The sequence below is a fragment of the Triturus cristatus genome, chromosome 10, assembly GCF_964204655.1.
Source record: "Triturus cristatus chromosome 10, aTriCri1.1, whole genome shotgun sequence".
NCBI classification, from domain to species: domain Eukaryota; kingdom Metazoa; phylum Chordata; class Amphibia; order Caudata; family Salamandridae; genus Triturus; species Triturus cristatus.
Genome location: NC_140593.1, coordinates 554,038,890 through 554,056,412, shown reverse-complemented (window position 1 = coordinate 554,056,412; position 17,523 = coordinate 554,038,890). Strand labels below are relative to the sequence as shown.

The window sequence follows — 17,523 nt, the reverse complement described above, 5'->3', positions numbered from 1 at the left end:
CCAAAACCTCCCATTCTGGCCTATGGAGAACAGGTAGCCTTACAGTAGTGAAACACGAAATTGGGTGTAATTCACTACTAGGACATGCTACACACATTAGAGCATGTCCTACCTTACACATACAATGCACCCTATCATAAGGGTGGCTTTCAGGATGCCAAGGGAAGGTTCAGGGGCTGGGAAGTGGGTGCACTTCACAGCCAAGATGCCAGTTCTGGACTGCACACACACTGCAGTGGCAGGTCTGAGACACACTTTACAAGCTGCTTATGTGGGTGGCGCAAACCAGCGCTGCAGGCCCACCAGCAGCATTTGGGTTACCAGCCCTGGGCACACACAGGCCACGCTACTAGGGACTAACAGGTAAACCAAATAAGCCAATCAGGGATATACCAATTCACATAGTCCTGTTTACAAAGGGAGAGCATATGCACTTTAGCACTGATCAGCAGTGGTAAAGTGCCCAGAGTCCTAAAGCCAACAAAAACAGGTTAGGAAAAATCCAGGAGGAAGGCAAAAAGCTTAGGGATGACCCTGCAAAAAGGGCCATTTCCAACAACTGCTATTTAGGGAGTACCAGGAGTTCTGGTATAAATGGCAGCGAAAACTATACCTCTTGTGGTACAGTCCTCTATTGGGGGAGCTATCCCCATTGGCAAGCAAATTGTCAGTGTTCTGTGTTTTTTTTCTACCGACCTGTATGGGAAAAAAAAGCTTCAAGCTGTACTATTTTCTGTGCGATCCAGAATGGCATTTGCTCACATTTAGTGGGCATTCTTCCCATAATTGCCTTCAGCGTTTGTGGGGTAACTTTTGTTGCAGTCCCTTTTAGATGACCTGCAGGAGTAATCCTTGTAGGTTGAATTTTAAGTGTACGCATCACGAACTGTATAAGATTTCTATATAGTTTTCTTTGTGAAGTGGTAGTAAGTCTGCTGCTGGCAATGTAACAATCTTCGGATGTGGGGTGTAAGTAGCTAGTACCGGCCAAGTCCCTCCGTCTGAGTCGACCTAGTCTCTCTTTTTCTGTGGTATGGGGGAGGGGTGTGCCCCTTTAAACCAATTTGTTTCAAAACCATGTCCGGTGCTCCACCATAATGAGCAGTAAGGGGTCCGTCACTTTAACGGGTCTGTTTCAGTGTGATCAACTCAAATTGAACATAAGCTCAACGCGAAGAAAACTCTGGTTCCGTTTGTTTTTTATTCTGTTTACGATCACATAGACAGCCGACATGTGTTTCGTCGCACTCAACTTTTTCAAGGCTTTAGATTACTAAACCCAATTCATACAATACATTTTTTTTTCCCCAATATACCCAAGTCATAGCCCTCGGAGCACCGAGGACTGGGAAAGGATGATCTCAATCAAAACTATCACTTAAAAGGTCAGAACACGATATGGTTCACAAGTAAAATTGTAAGGACCTTGATAATTCCAATTCTCAAGAAGGATAAGTTTGCAGAATGCTGGACGCCATACGTTACAATATGATACTGTAGGTGAACTTCTGTATAATAAAAATTCCCTTTGAAATCCTATAAATATTCTTTCATTTTTAAAGCAAAATTTTGTTTGCTGCTATCTTACCTGACTTTTTCTACCCAAGTGACTTGTATCTCTTCTACCTTTTATAACCAGGCGTTGCCCAAAAAATCCATTAAACATCAGTCACATTGTGATATCTTAAGTTGATATGTGGCTCTTTGTCTAACTGTACTTTGGTGAAAATCTTTTGGAATTGTGTAATAGGCTATCCTGATTACAAATTACAGACCATTTCTTTTAGGAATTTTAGCAGTGCACATTGGCTTTGCTCCATTTTTATTCTCAGTAGGTAAGTCTAAGTTAGTATGTTGCGATATCTGTTCCTATTTGTCTATACTGTGCACTTGCCCATTCTTATTGCTTCTACACATATTAGCAAGGTTACCTAGGCACGCCTAGTCTTTACTTTTCTTTCTCCATGGAGTACATGATTTACATGTACATAAACCGTGGGGCTTTTCCCAAGACTTGTTTCTCATACTATATTTCTTTTTCTGCTCTTGAATAATAGTTTACTGAACCTACCACCTAACCTACTGAACCTACCACTGCCTTAGTCTCGGAATGGGTAAGTTGGATCACCAAATTGATTGCTGTAACATTTGCTGTTGTGATTTGTTCTAAGATGAGACTTCTGCGTGATGAGAAGCTTTCCTGTCTGTGGCATAATTGAGTGTAATGACTTGATAGCGAATAATCTATTCCAAGAAATTTTTAATTTGCACCTCTCTACCAAGACGCAAAGAGCTACCACATTTGATTTGATTGGCTCATATGCATGTTTAGAGTATAGAATGTGTTCTACAACCATTCATGTAAAGAATACAAGATTAGTTCTAGGAGTAGAATTGCTTCTTCGTATAAACTTAATTTCTCTCCGTTCTCTGGCACCAATGTGGGCAGGTGATCAAATACGCTACTATTAACTCTATTAGCAGTGAAAAAGAATAGTTAATATTCACCTTACTGAACATTCTTGACCCTAGTAGCTGAAAGGTAATACTGAAATTCCAGATTCAGCTCTCCCATTTCTTCTCTGGTTCCCTAATTGTCCAGGAAAAACATTGGTGATGTTCTGAAATTTCATAAGTTCTCCATATTTCAGTTTACTTTGTGTCCTTAGAATCGTGCATATATAATTGCTCTGCTTCTTTGCGTACTGTGGTGCTATGTATTCATGCCTGCAATGAAAAATAGTCTTAAACCATTTTAGAATTTATATGGAGTATTTGAGCTTGTGTGGTGGTTTTGCTACTTTGACATCCATATGGCAGGTGTAATAGAGTAATGTTAATGTGTTTATCTTGATGAGCTAGGGACCAACATGAACCACAATTTGTGCCGGAATCAAAGGACAACTGGGATAGTATTTACATAGCTTATGGTCAGGGCTTATTTTGATTTTGCATCTCTAAAATGGTTCAGATGTTCAAGTGAAGTAAACTTGAATAAGAATTGCGATAAGTCTATATTTTGTTTTTGTTTCCAATCTTAGTATTAAAGAAATCCAGTGGTATCCATTTGAATATTGGTATGTTTTATTGCACTGGTCAACCACTTCCAGACCAGTGTTCCCTTCACTCCCTTCAAAGTCAATGAAAACTGGGGTTGAAGGAATCTAGGAGCCTGCGATCTTTACCCCCAGTGAGCAGCCAGTATACAGACACCTTGACTGGAACCATACTCTTCTTTGATTAACTTTCGAGTTTTTTAGATCGGACTTGAAATGCTAAAAGATTAAAAATATACTATTTGTAAGTCTTCTCAGCTGTACATACCTCTGCAGGGCGTCCTTTATATTCACCCAATTACTCTTGCCGCTTCTGTTAAGAAAACGTTCCTATCATTTGTCATTCTCAGTCTAGCAGGATATTGCCGAGGAAGACAATCTTGGCTCTAGCAACACTCCTATAACGTCCACAAGGATTTACTTTTTTGTTGTCTTTCGTGGTTCCAACCAGAAGCAGGAGGATGACAGATGCCTCCCTAATGGTCACTTGTGTTCCTGCTTTTTTCTGAATAGTTTCTCTGTGCCCCTTCCTACTTGTTTGAAAAAGAACTGCTCCTTACTTGTTTTAACTTACTCTTCTGTGAAAGCACTGTGCCCATTAGAGTTCTGTCCTTGATGGGAACCCCTACGAGAGGCCATAGACCGTCAAGGCTCTCTGCTTTGCTTATGTTGATGCATTTGAATATACTACACACTGCGTATTAGATCTGCTTCTCCTAGGCGTACAATTGCATTTATTGAACAGGGATAGAGCTGCATTTGCAGCAATTGAGATACGATCCCTTATAGCATTTGACATTTGTTTCAGCAGTTTTCAGTCTCTTCTGCTTTCTTGATCCTTGCTTCTACATTTTCACTTTCATTAATTCTGGAGGTGGAATGTGGGGTTTGATTGCTCACTACTACCGTCGCCAGATGGTTGGCAAAATCACATGGAACTGCAGCTATCCTCAATTCATGTTCTATTATTAGGGCTCGGAGTCCCCATATCCAGGTGATGCAATAGTGCCTGTTGTCTTATTACTATCCTTTAGGTCTTGAGGGCTCCACGTTTAATGATGGTACTTCTCTGGGTAAGCTGTCGGGGGACCCCAAAGCCATTTGATCAGAGAACCGTTTTACCTCAAGTGCATATGCTGCGACTTTCCCCTAAACTGCATCTGAAAGCAGATTAGCACAGGAAGCTTCTGCACTATTCTGCTACAGAGAGAACGTTAATGCTTTGCGCCTCCGCTCACCCTCTTGCAAGTGGGCAGCCTGAATAGGTGGTGCTTGCTTGCACAAACACATTTGTTGAAGTAAGGCCTCTCTGCAACAGGGGGACAGGAGAGTTTATTTATTTCATGAATTTGTATGTTGGACTTCTATAAACACTTTTATACTATAGCACTTCTCAAACATTTAAGGAGACAGTACAATATAATGACAAAAGACTACGAATAAGGAAACCCAACAGGACAGCTGAAAATAAGAGATGATGGTGAAAAGAGAGGATGGAAGTCGGTTAAGCATGCTTGTAAATAATAAAGCCACAGCAGGCTGACTCATCATGGTAGAACGATAACTAATACTGTCACACCTCTAGTTATCTCCCTGTTAATTAATAGACAAATGGGCTTTGGTAGATGAAGAATGTAGCTGCTACCAACAGTATAGATGCTAAGCACATGAGTATAGGTGGTAGCTAACACTTCTCTTTTGTTACACTGTACCAGGGGGTTGCCAACCTTTTCTGTTCAGAGAGCCAAGTCTGATCAATAAAAATCATTGTGAGCTACTGAAGGCCAAGCCACTTGTGTAGTGTTAGACGCCCCCACTCCCAGCAACTTTGACTTCAAGCCTAATGTTTTTAGAGCCAGATATGCTGGATTGATGGGGTATATGTATATGGGTGAATGAGAGCCTGTCGTATGTACTTGTGGCACAGGAAATACCTTTTAGCCATATGTGTCTCCGTTACGTGTATAACAAAAGTCTAGAACCATTTTTTTTAGATGTGAGTAACTTAAAGTGCAGAAATGTTCTGCACAAATGTTCATAAAATGGAACATTTTGCTGCACTTTAAATTTCTCCCACTTAGAAATAATATGGTTGCATTTTTCAGTTATAAATATGGCACTGTCTACCTGCCACTGAGAGCAAGATGCCTGCTGTGTAAATGCATCACGTTGAAATGGGAGAAAATGTAACTGAAGAGTGAACTTTGTCTATATGGATTCCATAAAACTCCTCATTTAAATTTTCTTTCATTTGTGTCTCCTTTACAAACAGCAGACAACTTGCACCCAGAGGCCTGTAGACACGGCGCTGTATTTATCACAGAAAAATATAACCATATGTTTAAATGGGTGGAATTTAAATTGAAGAAACATGTTTTGTAAAATATTAAGACATAATTGTCTGAAAGTGGATGAAAACATTGAGTTTGTTTCTATTTATTCACTTTTAAACTTCACCCATTTAAAAAAAAAATAATAATAAATTACTGCATTTTATCAAGCACCGAGAGAGCAACCGAACAGCGCCTTCACTGTCCCCTGATGTGATTCATTCCAATCATTTACCGTAATACAACCTATGGTGGATCAATCCTTGAAGACCTCCTTTGGTATCCATTACCTTCTTGCTGGCAGTCCCTGTCCTGAGGAAGACCCGCCGTGACTACAATTCCAATCGTGCACTTTTCTGGGTCGAAACGTCTACCTGCTTGTCCATATCCATACCCTATTCTCTTCAGTCCACGTGAAAGGCAAACTAAGTCCTAGTCAGACTAGATATTCATGTACTTGTGGACGGATGTCTTTTGAATGAGCATTTTCCTAAACAATTTGCACAGGACCGTATATATATTTCACTCACGTACAGCACTTTTTTGCACTTTTATCACATCATTACCCTTATGCTGTTTTTCAAAAAGCTTTGTTGATTGCTTGTGAAATGTTTTAAACCAAATTGATTAAGCTTTTAATAATTGTTTTTCTGATTTATTCATAATTGGTGTGTTCTTTTTGTATTTAATTCTCCATTGATTAATTGGAGTAACTGAATTTCTCTTGCCATTGTTTACTATTGATTAAGTGTTAACGCAATTTCGAAACCGACATAACCAACATTACTTTACATACTGCCCACTGGGAGCAAGAGGCCTGCTGTTTGGAAATGCAATGCTTTGAAATGGTAGAAATTTAGAAAGTCAACTACATTTTAATTTTCTCCCATTTAAAAGCATTCAGGAGCACCATTTAGTACTCATGCTCAATATTGTTGATAGTTGAGTTTATTGTACAGTTAATTAAAACCTTCACAATCATGCTTTACATTTTTTGATATTTTTAGTGACCTAAAATAGATCGTTAAAACACAATAAAATTTCGATAAAATATGACCCAAGAGTAGTATTGAACAGCAAAAAACGGGATATCGGGCAGGCTAGGACTATATAGAGTGAAGTGCAGAATGCAAAGCAGCAGTTGTTACTTCTACAGGATTCTTGTAAAAAGTCATAAGTGTTCTACTTGCTTTATGACAAAGATACTGATTACAGAGCGTCTGTTTGCTGAGGTTTTACTATATAGTAAAGCGGTGTACGCATAGAGCCGTGGGGTGCTTGGGGTAACAGCTGGGCAGCTGTAGCTATAAACTTGCTATAGAGTAAAACAGTGGAGCAGTGCATACATTAAAAGGCAGCGCAAGGTTCCTGGCTGCGTTGGTCTGGTGCCCTAGCAAGTTTGAATGGAGGGGCGGAACTGGAAAGGATGCTTCATGTAGATAAAAGGTGCAAAGTGCTAAGCAGCGGGTGTTGCATCTACAAGATATTGGTGAGGGGCGTCAGTGTTCAGTCTAATTTGCAACAGGGTAAAGTGCTGAAAGTGCTGTTTTGCGAGAATCTTACTGTAAGATAGGAAACAATGCGTTCATGCTCAATATTAAATTAACAGAATTTATTTAAGACTTAAATACCTCCGTACTTCAGTTCTTTACCTCTGTGCCGGGCCCTAGGTCATAAATGTGACTCCAGCCCTGCTTGCTATCTGCAGCCTGATGATCATGTAAAATAAACACAGCCTTCCCTTAACTTTAAAAAGAAAAGGTGACCCTTTGGTTATTTAACAATTTACTCAAGGTTGCAAGCTAGTCTAAAGGTTTCTGTGAGCTAATGGTAGCTTGTGATCTACTGGTTGGACACACCTGCACTATACAGGTTACAACCTGTTAGTAAGAATGCGCACAATAATTGCAGGGCACTCACTACCCATTTTTACTCTTTCGATATTTTACTATATCGAGTAATGTGACACGGACTAACTGCCCTTTTAAATGAGCACATTTTTTAGTGTATCAGAACATGGGTTTCTCAAAACTTACGCCTTGGCTATTGTCAGCTAGCATGATAGAATCATGGAACAAAGTGCTGGCTAACCATTGCAAGCAATTGTATCGAGTACCCTAGCCAGCTTCGAGAAGAGCCAATTTAAGCTTTAAAATTATCTATAGCTCCTTGTAAAACACAGAACCTTCGATGGCACATCCGCTTTTTACCTGTTCAGAGGTGGTAAAAAGCGGGATGCTCTGTTTCCTCAATCTAGAAAGAGAAGGGAAAAAATAAAATTCCCAGGGGGTGTCCATTCTCTCTTGCTTGAATAATTGTTCATCGTAACATGCCGTTAAATTTAAATTGTTACCATATGCATGGTTTGATAAGAATAGTGCTGATTTGGATTGAGGTAGTTTTCTCAGTATGCTGGTATGATATACATATTTGTCTCCAATGGCTCTAAGAGCTTAAGATATAGTGGTTTAAGATTCTGGCAAATTCTGTGCAACTCTTTCGTGCATCAGCACTCGTACATGTATTCAGGCACTCGTTTTCTATCCTCTATTGTACTAATAAGACCTTTAATTGAAACTGAATTTGATACTTTATAAAAAAAAATGTTTTATAGTGTGACATATTGTAAAGTAAAAGTATCGATGGGGAGGTTAAGGTTCCGTTAGTTTGTGTAGATAGTTTAGGAAATGGGAGCCCCTTAAACTTGGGAACTTTTCTGGAGAAGCCGCATCAAGGCAGGGGTTAGCCTGAACTTTATTTAATCTTTAAGGATTCTTGGGGTCTGCATGTGTATCTCAACACTGTCTAATATTTGTTTTGTTACCATTGAATGTGATGAGGGGCCATGACTTATGAGAGGTGAAGCTGTGTGTCCTGATTAGTTTCCTTCTCTCATGAATGGTAAATGGCATGTTGATCTGCATATGTAGTTTGCCATGTTGCTGTGTCAACTGTCGTAGGTGGAAACAAAGGCATTTAACCAAAACTACAATGCAAGATCTTAAAGCCACACTTTGAGATAAAATCACACTTGTGATTAGATTTGTGTTCCTATATGAAGAAAAGTAACCTGCCAACAAATATATGATAAAACAAGGCCTAGTGCAGGGTCCAAAAGGATAGATGCTCAAGACCAAAAAGGCAAACCAGGACAAGAGGCAAATCAGAAAAAATGTGTCACAGAATTATTTAAATCATTTTTTATTTTTTTGTTTTTTTGAATTGATTTACTTGAAATTATACATGAATATACACACACACAAGTTTTTTTACTTTAGACGTATTGATAAATTACACCCGACAAGGTTGAAAGTAAGGAGCCTAACAATTTTCACATATAAAACAGATAATCATCCCACACACTCCCTCAAAACAACACAGTCATACTACTACACATTCAACAGCAACATCAAACCTCGGGTCATATCAGTACACATAAAATAAAAACAATGGGTAATTCGAAGGGAAATTCTGTAATTCAAATCCCCTCGAGGGAATTTCAGCAGCCCGATAGGCTAAGGAACACCGGTAAATAACGATCTCAGGAGCCCAATGGGCTTACAAACGCCAACGCGCGTTTCGGTGTCACGACCAGATGGGGGCTACACTTTCATCAGGGCGAGGGAGGGCATGTGAGGTGGGACGAACACACCTCTCAATAAAAATGGCTCTCAGCAGCAGTAGAGGTTCCCAAAAGATGAACGGGGTTCAGGTAATTAGAAAACGCCTGAGATGTTGGTGCTTCCGTAATCGGCCAAAGGGTTCCCTTGGAAGCACGCCATCCGCCGCGAAGTAGCGAGTTATTCGCACCGTGCACACGCTGTCCTAGCTGATTCTGCTTTGACTCTCTTGTTGACCCGTACGCCTTGACGCTGTGTGCGTCGTACCTCCGGCTGGGAGGAATATTTTTCCCCTCCGTCTTCCTTGAGGACTATAAACCCCCGTTTGTTTGGATATCCCGGCGACGATACCTCCCTATGCCTGCACCTGTATTTGCATTTGGACCGCTGCTTTGGCCGATTACGGAAGCACCAACATCTCAGGCGTTTTCTAATTACCTGAACCCCGTTCATCTTTTGGGAACCGCTACTGCTGCTGAGAGCCATTTTTATTGAGAGGTGTGTTCGTCCCACCTCACATGCCCTCCCTCGCCCTGATGAAGGTGTAGCCCCCATCTGGTCGTGACACCGAAACGCACGTTGGCGTTTGTAAGCCCATTGGGCTCCTGAGATCATTATTTACCGGTGTTCCTTAGCCTATCGGGCTGCTGAAATTCCCTCTAGGGGATTTGAATTACAGAATTTCCCTTCGAATTACCCATTGTTTTTATTTTATGTGTACTGATATGACCCGAGGTTTGATGTTGCTGTTGAATGTGTAGTAGTATGACTGTGTTGTTTTGAGGGAGTGTGTGGGATGATTATCTGTTTTATATGTGAAAATTGTTAGGCTCCTTACTTTCAACCTTGTCGAGTGTAATTTATCAATACGTCTAAAGTAAAAAAACTTGTGTGTGTATATTCATGTATAATTTCAAGTAAATCAATTCAAAAAAACAAAAAATGATTTAAATAATTCTGTGACACATTTTTTCTGAGTTGCCTCTTGTCCTGGTTTGCCTTTTTGGTCTTGAGCATCTATCCTTTTGGACCCTGCACTGGGCCTTGTTTTATCATATAGTTGTTGGCAGGTTACTTTTCTTCGTATAGGTTCTCTGTTAGTTCCCCTGTTGTACCTGCCTTATCCTATTTCAGGGGCCCCCCTTCTTATTAGATTTGTGTTCCTGTTAAGCCATTTTATCATGCATTCGTAGACAGTAAGCAGTGGTTTATCTTTTAATTATATTCTTTTGTAATGTAATTTAAACTGTGCAAGGTAGTAATCTATGAACTTACCTTTGCGTTTGCCTGCCTGTCCCGCATAGTCTGTCTGAACAGGAAGTAGCCACAGGCAACCTCCCTCCCCCCAGCCAATCACAACGCTGCAATGGCAGCATTGTGATTGGCTGGGACGCCGATACCACAGGCATCTATGGGGAGCCAGTTTACTCTATGTAGGCTGCATGCAGCCTACATAGAGAAAATGCAAAATGTGTATGACTGGTTTGGTCGGCCCTGGAGCCGACCGAACAGCCAGCGCACTCAGTGGGCAAGCCACTCCTCCCCTGGACTCCTGCAGGACCACCCACTCGCAATCAGGCATACCCTTCTTTCTCGCAGTGCAAGAAATAGAAACATAAAATGGTATTAAATCATTTTGTTTCTGCTTCTCGCATTGCGGGAAAGCAGTGGGGCAACGCTCCTGCATGATCTTCACCCTGCTCTAGCCCTTATAACCAGCGACGTCCAATTCATTAAAGGGAAACCCTACCCGTGCTGTTATATGCGGTCGACGCAGTGTTAATGGCTCGGATTCCCAGTGCTTTACGCCTCCTAGTATGTGCATTAATTTATTTTTATGTCAAAACTAGAACTTCTAACCAATTTTACAAAATCACATATCATGGCATGCGGCCCACACTGCATTAAACTGCCTGGTATGCAAGTAGGGAATAACTCCCTAATTAGTGTTCAGACTTGTCCATATCTAGGAGTCTTGTTCTGTCTCTGGAGCTTGGTCACCTAGTATTGCGCACTGTATAATGTTATTTTCCAAAACAATAGGTTCCCTATTTTCCCTTCCTCAACCCCGTGGCGGGGGCCAACTGAAAGCTATGTTGCAAATCTATAAATCCCAATGTTGGTCAACTGCCACTTGCAGTTTCGCAATCTGGGAGGTCGCTAACTGCAAAACTCTACAATTAGAAGAAACAAGCATTTGCAATGCACTCGGTCTCGCCTTTGGGACCTGTTGAGTATTTCGCCATGCAGCACATTAGCCTGGGTGCTGCAACATAGAAGCTTTAACGCTAATAGGAACACCAATGAAACATTGCATGCTTTCAACACGCTATAGATCAAGCAGGAACAACACTAGATCTTCTACTTGTAAAAAGAACTACTTATGACACCAAAGTGAGCATACTGGAAATCAAGGGGCTGTTAAGGCTTGTATTTAAAGCCTTCTCTGGTTTGAGACTCAGGATGTAGATATTTGATTGGTTCACAAGGGATAATAAGCGTCGTGATTGGTCAGTGAGCTCCGTGCATCTTTGAGGAGATGATACGGTAACGTAAAATTGGAGTAATGTTGCAACAATTAATACAATTAATCTGGTCTCGACTTCTTGGACACCCAGACAGCTTGTAAAAAAGATAAAACCAACAGAATCAGCCATTCAGAGGGAAGCATCTGTAGATACATCAGGGCATGCCTAACTTGTTTAAAATTCAATGATTTGAGCAAGGAGATTAAAAAACGCTTCCTAGGCCAGCTGATGTAGGGGCAAAACATTACAAAATGGAGCGTATCCTGTGGAGACAAATTGTCGCAGCCACAGGATGCCCTTCCCTCTGCCCGAACCCCCCATTTTCTACAGCCATTATTGTCTTAAATGTTAATGCAGTTTACTTTTGAAAATTTGATCCATGGGCAGGAGAAAGTGCCCATAAATTACTTAAGAAAATGCTCCACTTGTTTTGCAACAATTGCCAGTGTTTGAGTTTCAATTGGAAAAACTTAATTTGCTGAAAGCTTTGATGTTTTTTTGCCTCTTTTAGGCAATCTGTATCAGAGTCATTAAAAGTTGCTCTTCTGTAGAGCTCTGGCATTTAATTGCCTCTGAAAAATGTGGGCATTGTGCCTTGGGAAATTGTAACCAATTGTCATGATTTTATTATGACATAATTTGGAAATAAAGACACTTATGCAAATGTGCATTAACATGACAGTACCAAAGAGCAACATCTGCATACTCTGCTTAAGCTAATTATCTGTTCATCACAGTGTGTTCTTAGTGTCCGTGGCGTAACCCCGATTTCCATGCATTTAAGGATTATAGCAGAGGAGGCCTACATCGTCCAAATCGATACCGCTTTTTATTTTGCGTCTAATGTGCTGCTTTTTTCTTTCTTTTCTTAGTGCCAGAGTCCAAATAAAACCCTGACGTTACCACCATAAACTGTAATTCTCTAACGTGGGTCCCGCGGGAGGAGGCCAACAGGGCTCAGTTCCAAGTCTAGTGAGTGTCTTTACCCTGCCCAGGACAAGTATTTGTTACTCTCTATGCCAGGTCTATGCTAAGTTCATGTGTCATGCCCCAGACAGCTCATTTAGTGCAGTACAATGTTCCCAGGCTAACTCGCAGTCCTTGGAGGGACTGGACTGGGTGGCGTAGCGCCACCGTACTGTGTCACCAAGGCACTATCACATAGTTTAACCTCTTAGGTCCTGAAGACAGGACAAACCAAGCAAACAAAAAACGGGGGAGAGTGGCGGGGAGGGGAAGCAGGACGCCAAATGCCAAAGTGGGGGAGTCTGGCGGATTCAACTAGTCTCGCTTAAGCTGGGCCGGCAGTCATGCTACGCTTCATTGCTTTTGTATGATGGAATTGGACTTTTTCCGCTGCCGGCCAAGATGGTTGTAGGCACACAGCTGTGTACTTTGGCTAACCTCGTCTTTCAATAAATACAAAGTTGGTAACAAACTGTAATTCTTCAGCAGAGACAAATAATGCTTTCTGTGTGCAGGCGTATTGCATATTTTTTAGTCACAGTCTCCCTAACCCGGCAGCAGGTGTGGGAGGAGCGTAGAATAGGCAGACTGTATTGGGTGGTGGAAGGGAGGGCACCTCACAGGGAGATGCAGCTTCGGAGCTACAAGTTAAAGATAAAGTGCGGCCTTGTGAAATGGGCGCTGCACTGTTGTATAGAGTTCACACACATAGCGTTAAGCAACACAACTTTTATACATGTATTCATCCAATCACTCACACAATCTTTGTGTAGTAAAACACTTACCGTTACTCATACGCTCACATTAACACATGCCACGAGGGTACTGCTCTATCAGAAACCATGTGGTACTGTGGACAAAGGACAATAAACCCTAAATATTACTAATGATGTAAACAGATGTTGAACGACTCCACTGATATCCTCTCAATTGGACTTTACTCCTAGATGAAAACAAATATGAAGAATACGTTGTAGATAACAACTCTGGGTCACAATGTGGAGTCTCATACTAGAGGCCAAAAAAGGAACCTCGGCTTGCACAAATTCCACATATACGGCATACAGATTACAAACCCACTTTGTGTCAAAATGTGACCTATTTGTGTTCTTGACACACCCACCTGTTCTAAAGCCTCACTCTACAGCACAGGCACAAGCACTCCTAGAGTGTGTTCTGCATAGCAACACTTTACACAATGGCCGACATGTACGGCCGTTTTATACCGGCTAGATTGTCTGATTATACTGCAGGAGCTAATGGGCTTTATATTCCTTTATCATTGTTTAGTAGAATAACCTTTATGTGTACTGATTTTTTTATATCTCTTTAGGCCAATTTCCGTTTCTTCGTATTCCCTAATTGAAGCAAGCTTTTCCATGCATTTGAAAAATGCAAATACAATTGCAATCATAAACATTCTAGAACAGCTGCATATTTGAGGACCGGATTTTGCTCTCATTGGCTCGGTGGGCCGTGGGAGCTGCCATGGGAAGCAAATCAAATACAATCTTACAACTGCATCAGCAGACGATACTGGAAATGCAGGAATTCAATCTAATCAGTTCTGCAAGTCAACCCAACCAAACACACCAATGAGCCATCTGATTTCCTTTATCACTACAAGGACTATTTTAAATGTCACATCAGTGGAAGCAGAAAAGGGGCCCTCTGAAGCCTTCTCTTCGAAATATAGAGAGGAGAGAGTTGGGAAACAGAGTTTTTGAGGTGTTTGAAGTGATCCACTGGCTAGAAGGAGAAACTGAAGCAAGGGAGTAGACAGAAGTAATTGGGGGGCAAGAGAAACAAGGTGAAGGGTACTGGTAAGAAATGTGAAAGCAACACAGGTGAGGGTGAGAGGGACAAATGCGAAAGCAAAATGGGGGAAGGAAGGAAAACTGATAAGAAAACAATACAAAGAGGGAGGGTCAAGTTAAGCAACACAGAGAGGGCAGGAGCGACGGGTAAGAAACACAGAGGGTGCAGGTGGGAGGAGGCAATGAGGAGAAACATGTGGGTGAACTCAACAGGGAAGGGCAGGTGACGGAGAGCAAAGCAGGGGTAAGTAGTGCATGATGAAGACAGCCGGAAAACACATGCGCTCTCATGGATTGCTTGACACAAAAGAATGCAAGGAATGGAAGCTACCATGTCAGCCATTCACAGTGATGGTGAAGAGGCAATACTAAGCAGGTAAAGGAGAATGACAAGGAAGGTTAACCAAGGATAAGCAATGTGTGCTCCTCCCCCGTGTTTTTGGTAATTGGCAATATGCCTTGCAACAGACAGCACATGCACTGTCCGTCCGGCAGGCTTCACATAATAAAGAAGTGTATGCACTGGCTGCAAAAAAAAAAAAGAAAAAGAGCAATAGAGGACAAGTGTAAAAAAGATGAGTGAACGAACAATATAAGCAGCAATCTAGAACAGCTTTCTTCAAAGCTTGAGCAGATCAAGATAATAGTAAATAATCAAAAAGGACAGAGATAATGCAAACACAGAGGCAGAAAAGAAAGTGGCAAAGAGAGAACTGAAAGGGGGCGCCAGAAAGAAAGAAAAGCCATAATAAATGGAAGAATGAAGCAAAATCGGGTGCAAGACAAATTCCAAATGGGGAGCAAGACAAAAAGCCAATCTAAGGCATACCAAAAATAATTTGGGGCACGTGAAAAACAAAGTACCAGAAAAGGAAAAAAAGTCACAGGGAACGCAAAAGGAGTCACAGGGGAAATAAAAGGATGAAGTGAAAAATAAGAGTAAAGTCGAGAAAGTAAGAAGTGCTTCCAGAAGGTAATAAGGGGAGGTGGGTTGCAAAAGCAACAGGGGCATTGAGGAAGCCAATGGTGTGAGTCATGAAAGCTGAAGTGTGTGAGAAAGCCAGAAAGAGTGGTCAGGAAAATCTGAAAAGTGTCAGGAATGCCAAGAGAAGCCAAAGAGGGCATGCAAAGGAGGAACGAGAAACCATGCAAAGGGGTAAAAAAGCAAGGAAAGGAAGGAAAACAAGAGATAGCTAAATAAGCAAGTTAGGGAACAATAAAACACAAGTACTGCATTCCTGATGAATTCAAATATAGAAATTCTGTTCACAAGCTCCCTCCATCTGCAAACACAAAGAGCTAAACTATCCACCGCCACATGTGCATCACCAGCTGCTGTAGTGCCCCGTGACACTCCAGGGCTCATTCAAACCTTAATCCTTAAGAAAACAGCATGCAACTGGCACCAGTTCCGCTTAAAACCCCCCTCTCCGTAAGACAAAATAAACTGTGGATTTTCCGGAGTCAAAGTATAAGAACTATGCGCGTTTCCATCTTAGGGGTAAGAAGTTGGTAATTGGGAACATTCATGTGATGGATATTCATTCACAAACCTTTTACCAGGGAAGTTTCTATCCATTTTGCAAAGGTAACTGTGCCCTATAAAAAAAGGGCAGAACCTAAGTGGGCAAACTGGGTAGACAGAGCCACAAGCACCCCTTTTTTTCATATTCTGTAGATAAAGGTTTTTCTCCACGTGGTTAAACGGTTTTGCTGCGGGAAAACATTGAAATTTGGTAAATTTGCAAACACACGTATTTTAAAGTATAATAAAGTAGACAATCCACAGGGGCAAAGGGTAAGAGTAGGTGAGTAGAATAGAATATTACTGAAAGTCTAAGACGTGCATAGATTTCTGGGGTTCCTTAGAAGATCGAGATAGATACAAATATACACACCGATAATAGAGAGAAATAGAGGGACAGATAAAGAGGTAGAGAGACAGATAGATAAAGAGCCAGATAGATAGAGAGATAGAGAGAGACAGATAGATAGAGACAAATAGATAGAGAGACGGGCAGGCAGAGAGACAGACAGGCAGAGAGATAGCCAGACATCGATCTATGCAATTCAAAATAATTAGGAAGCTCACTCCATAACCTGCACATCAAATACTCAAATACTGGCAGAACCGCCTCAAGCATTTGTCCTATTGAGGTGATGAAATACCATTACCTTTGGTGCAACAGAAATATGTTATCTACAGCGGCACGAAACAGAACACTGCATCAGCGAGCGCTACATAAAATCAAATTATTGCCGGTGAACCCGGTGTGAGACTTTAATGCGACCATTTAAAAAAGCACCAACTCATTTTCAATGTGTTCATAATGAAGGGAAATCAAGTGCCAAACACAGCTGCAGAGACATTTACGGAACCTTTATGCCGGCCACGGTTGTGTGTGTGTTACCGGTAGCAAGGAAATAGCTGAAAACTAGTGAAAAATGGTGCCAATAAAAAAAGAAAACATTCATGTTGAAATCCTTTAAAAAATGAACCCACTATATGTGAGAATTATAACAAAACACCAGGGTCCATTTGTACAGCGGGTTCCTGATTTAAAAGCATCACAAATGTGACAAGCCATAACTGGAAATAACACATGCGAGCAAACTGACATACTAGCAGAGGTGATCACCTCTTTCATGCTGGGGGAGCAGGCAGGCCTGACCCCTTCTCGCTTTGCACAACTTTGAGCACAGGAGTCGGAGCTTCAGCTGATCAACAGCTCCTCTCGCCTTTTAAACAGGGCGTCATTTCAAGTGCTTTCTCGCGATCTAATATATTGACGGGTCTGCAGACAAATACTACTGTGGTCCCGGGGCTCGGTAAATAATGACACAAGTAGCCACCCTAAGGCGCTTTCCTTTCGCGCCTTAAAGTAACTACTTGTATCAATTGTGTGCGAGCTGCTGCTGCCTCATAGGAGAGGGACGGGGCCTGACTTGGGGGAGGGAGGGAGGGGCAGGCTAAGGAGAGCCAGAGCTTGCTTGCTTAAGGTCTGGAAAAGAAACCAAGCAGCTGAATCGTGCGTGCGTTTATGTGCTTGCAGGAGCAGCGCCACCTTTAAAGTTAAAGCCAAGTAGAAAGGAATTTCTCTGTTCCAAAATCAGAGCACAGGGAAAGCGAGAGGGAGGAAGGGGTTACGGGTGTGTGCATGGTGGGAGGGTGACTCGGTGAGGGAAACAAAGATAGACCCCTTTAA

At 41.6% G+C, this 17,523-nt stretch overlaps 1 protein-coding gene across 3 annotated transcripts in view; it reads left to right on the top strand.

The window, feature by feature from the left end:
• Positions 1–17,523, top strand: part of LOC146789710 (WD repeat-containing protein 48-like) — a 391,919-nt gene that overhangs the window by 109,511 nt on the left and 264,885 nt on the right. The window contains exon 4 of one of the 3 annotated variants that reach the window (XM_085632046.1): positions 2,058–2,114. The exons of the other annotated variants lie outside the window; for them this stretch is intronic. The gene's annotated coding sequence lies outside the window, so the exon portion shown is untranslated. The remainder of the gene's footprint in view (positions 1–2,057; positions 2,115–17,523) is intronic. 3 annotated transcript variants of the gene reach the window in all.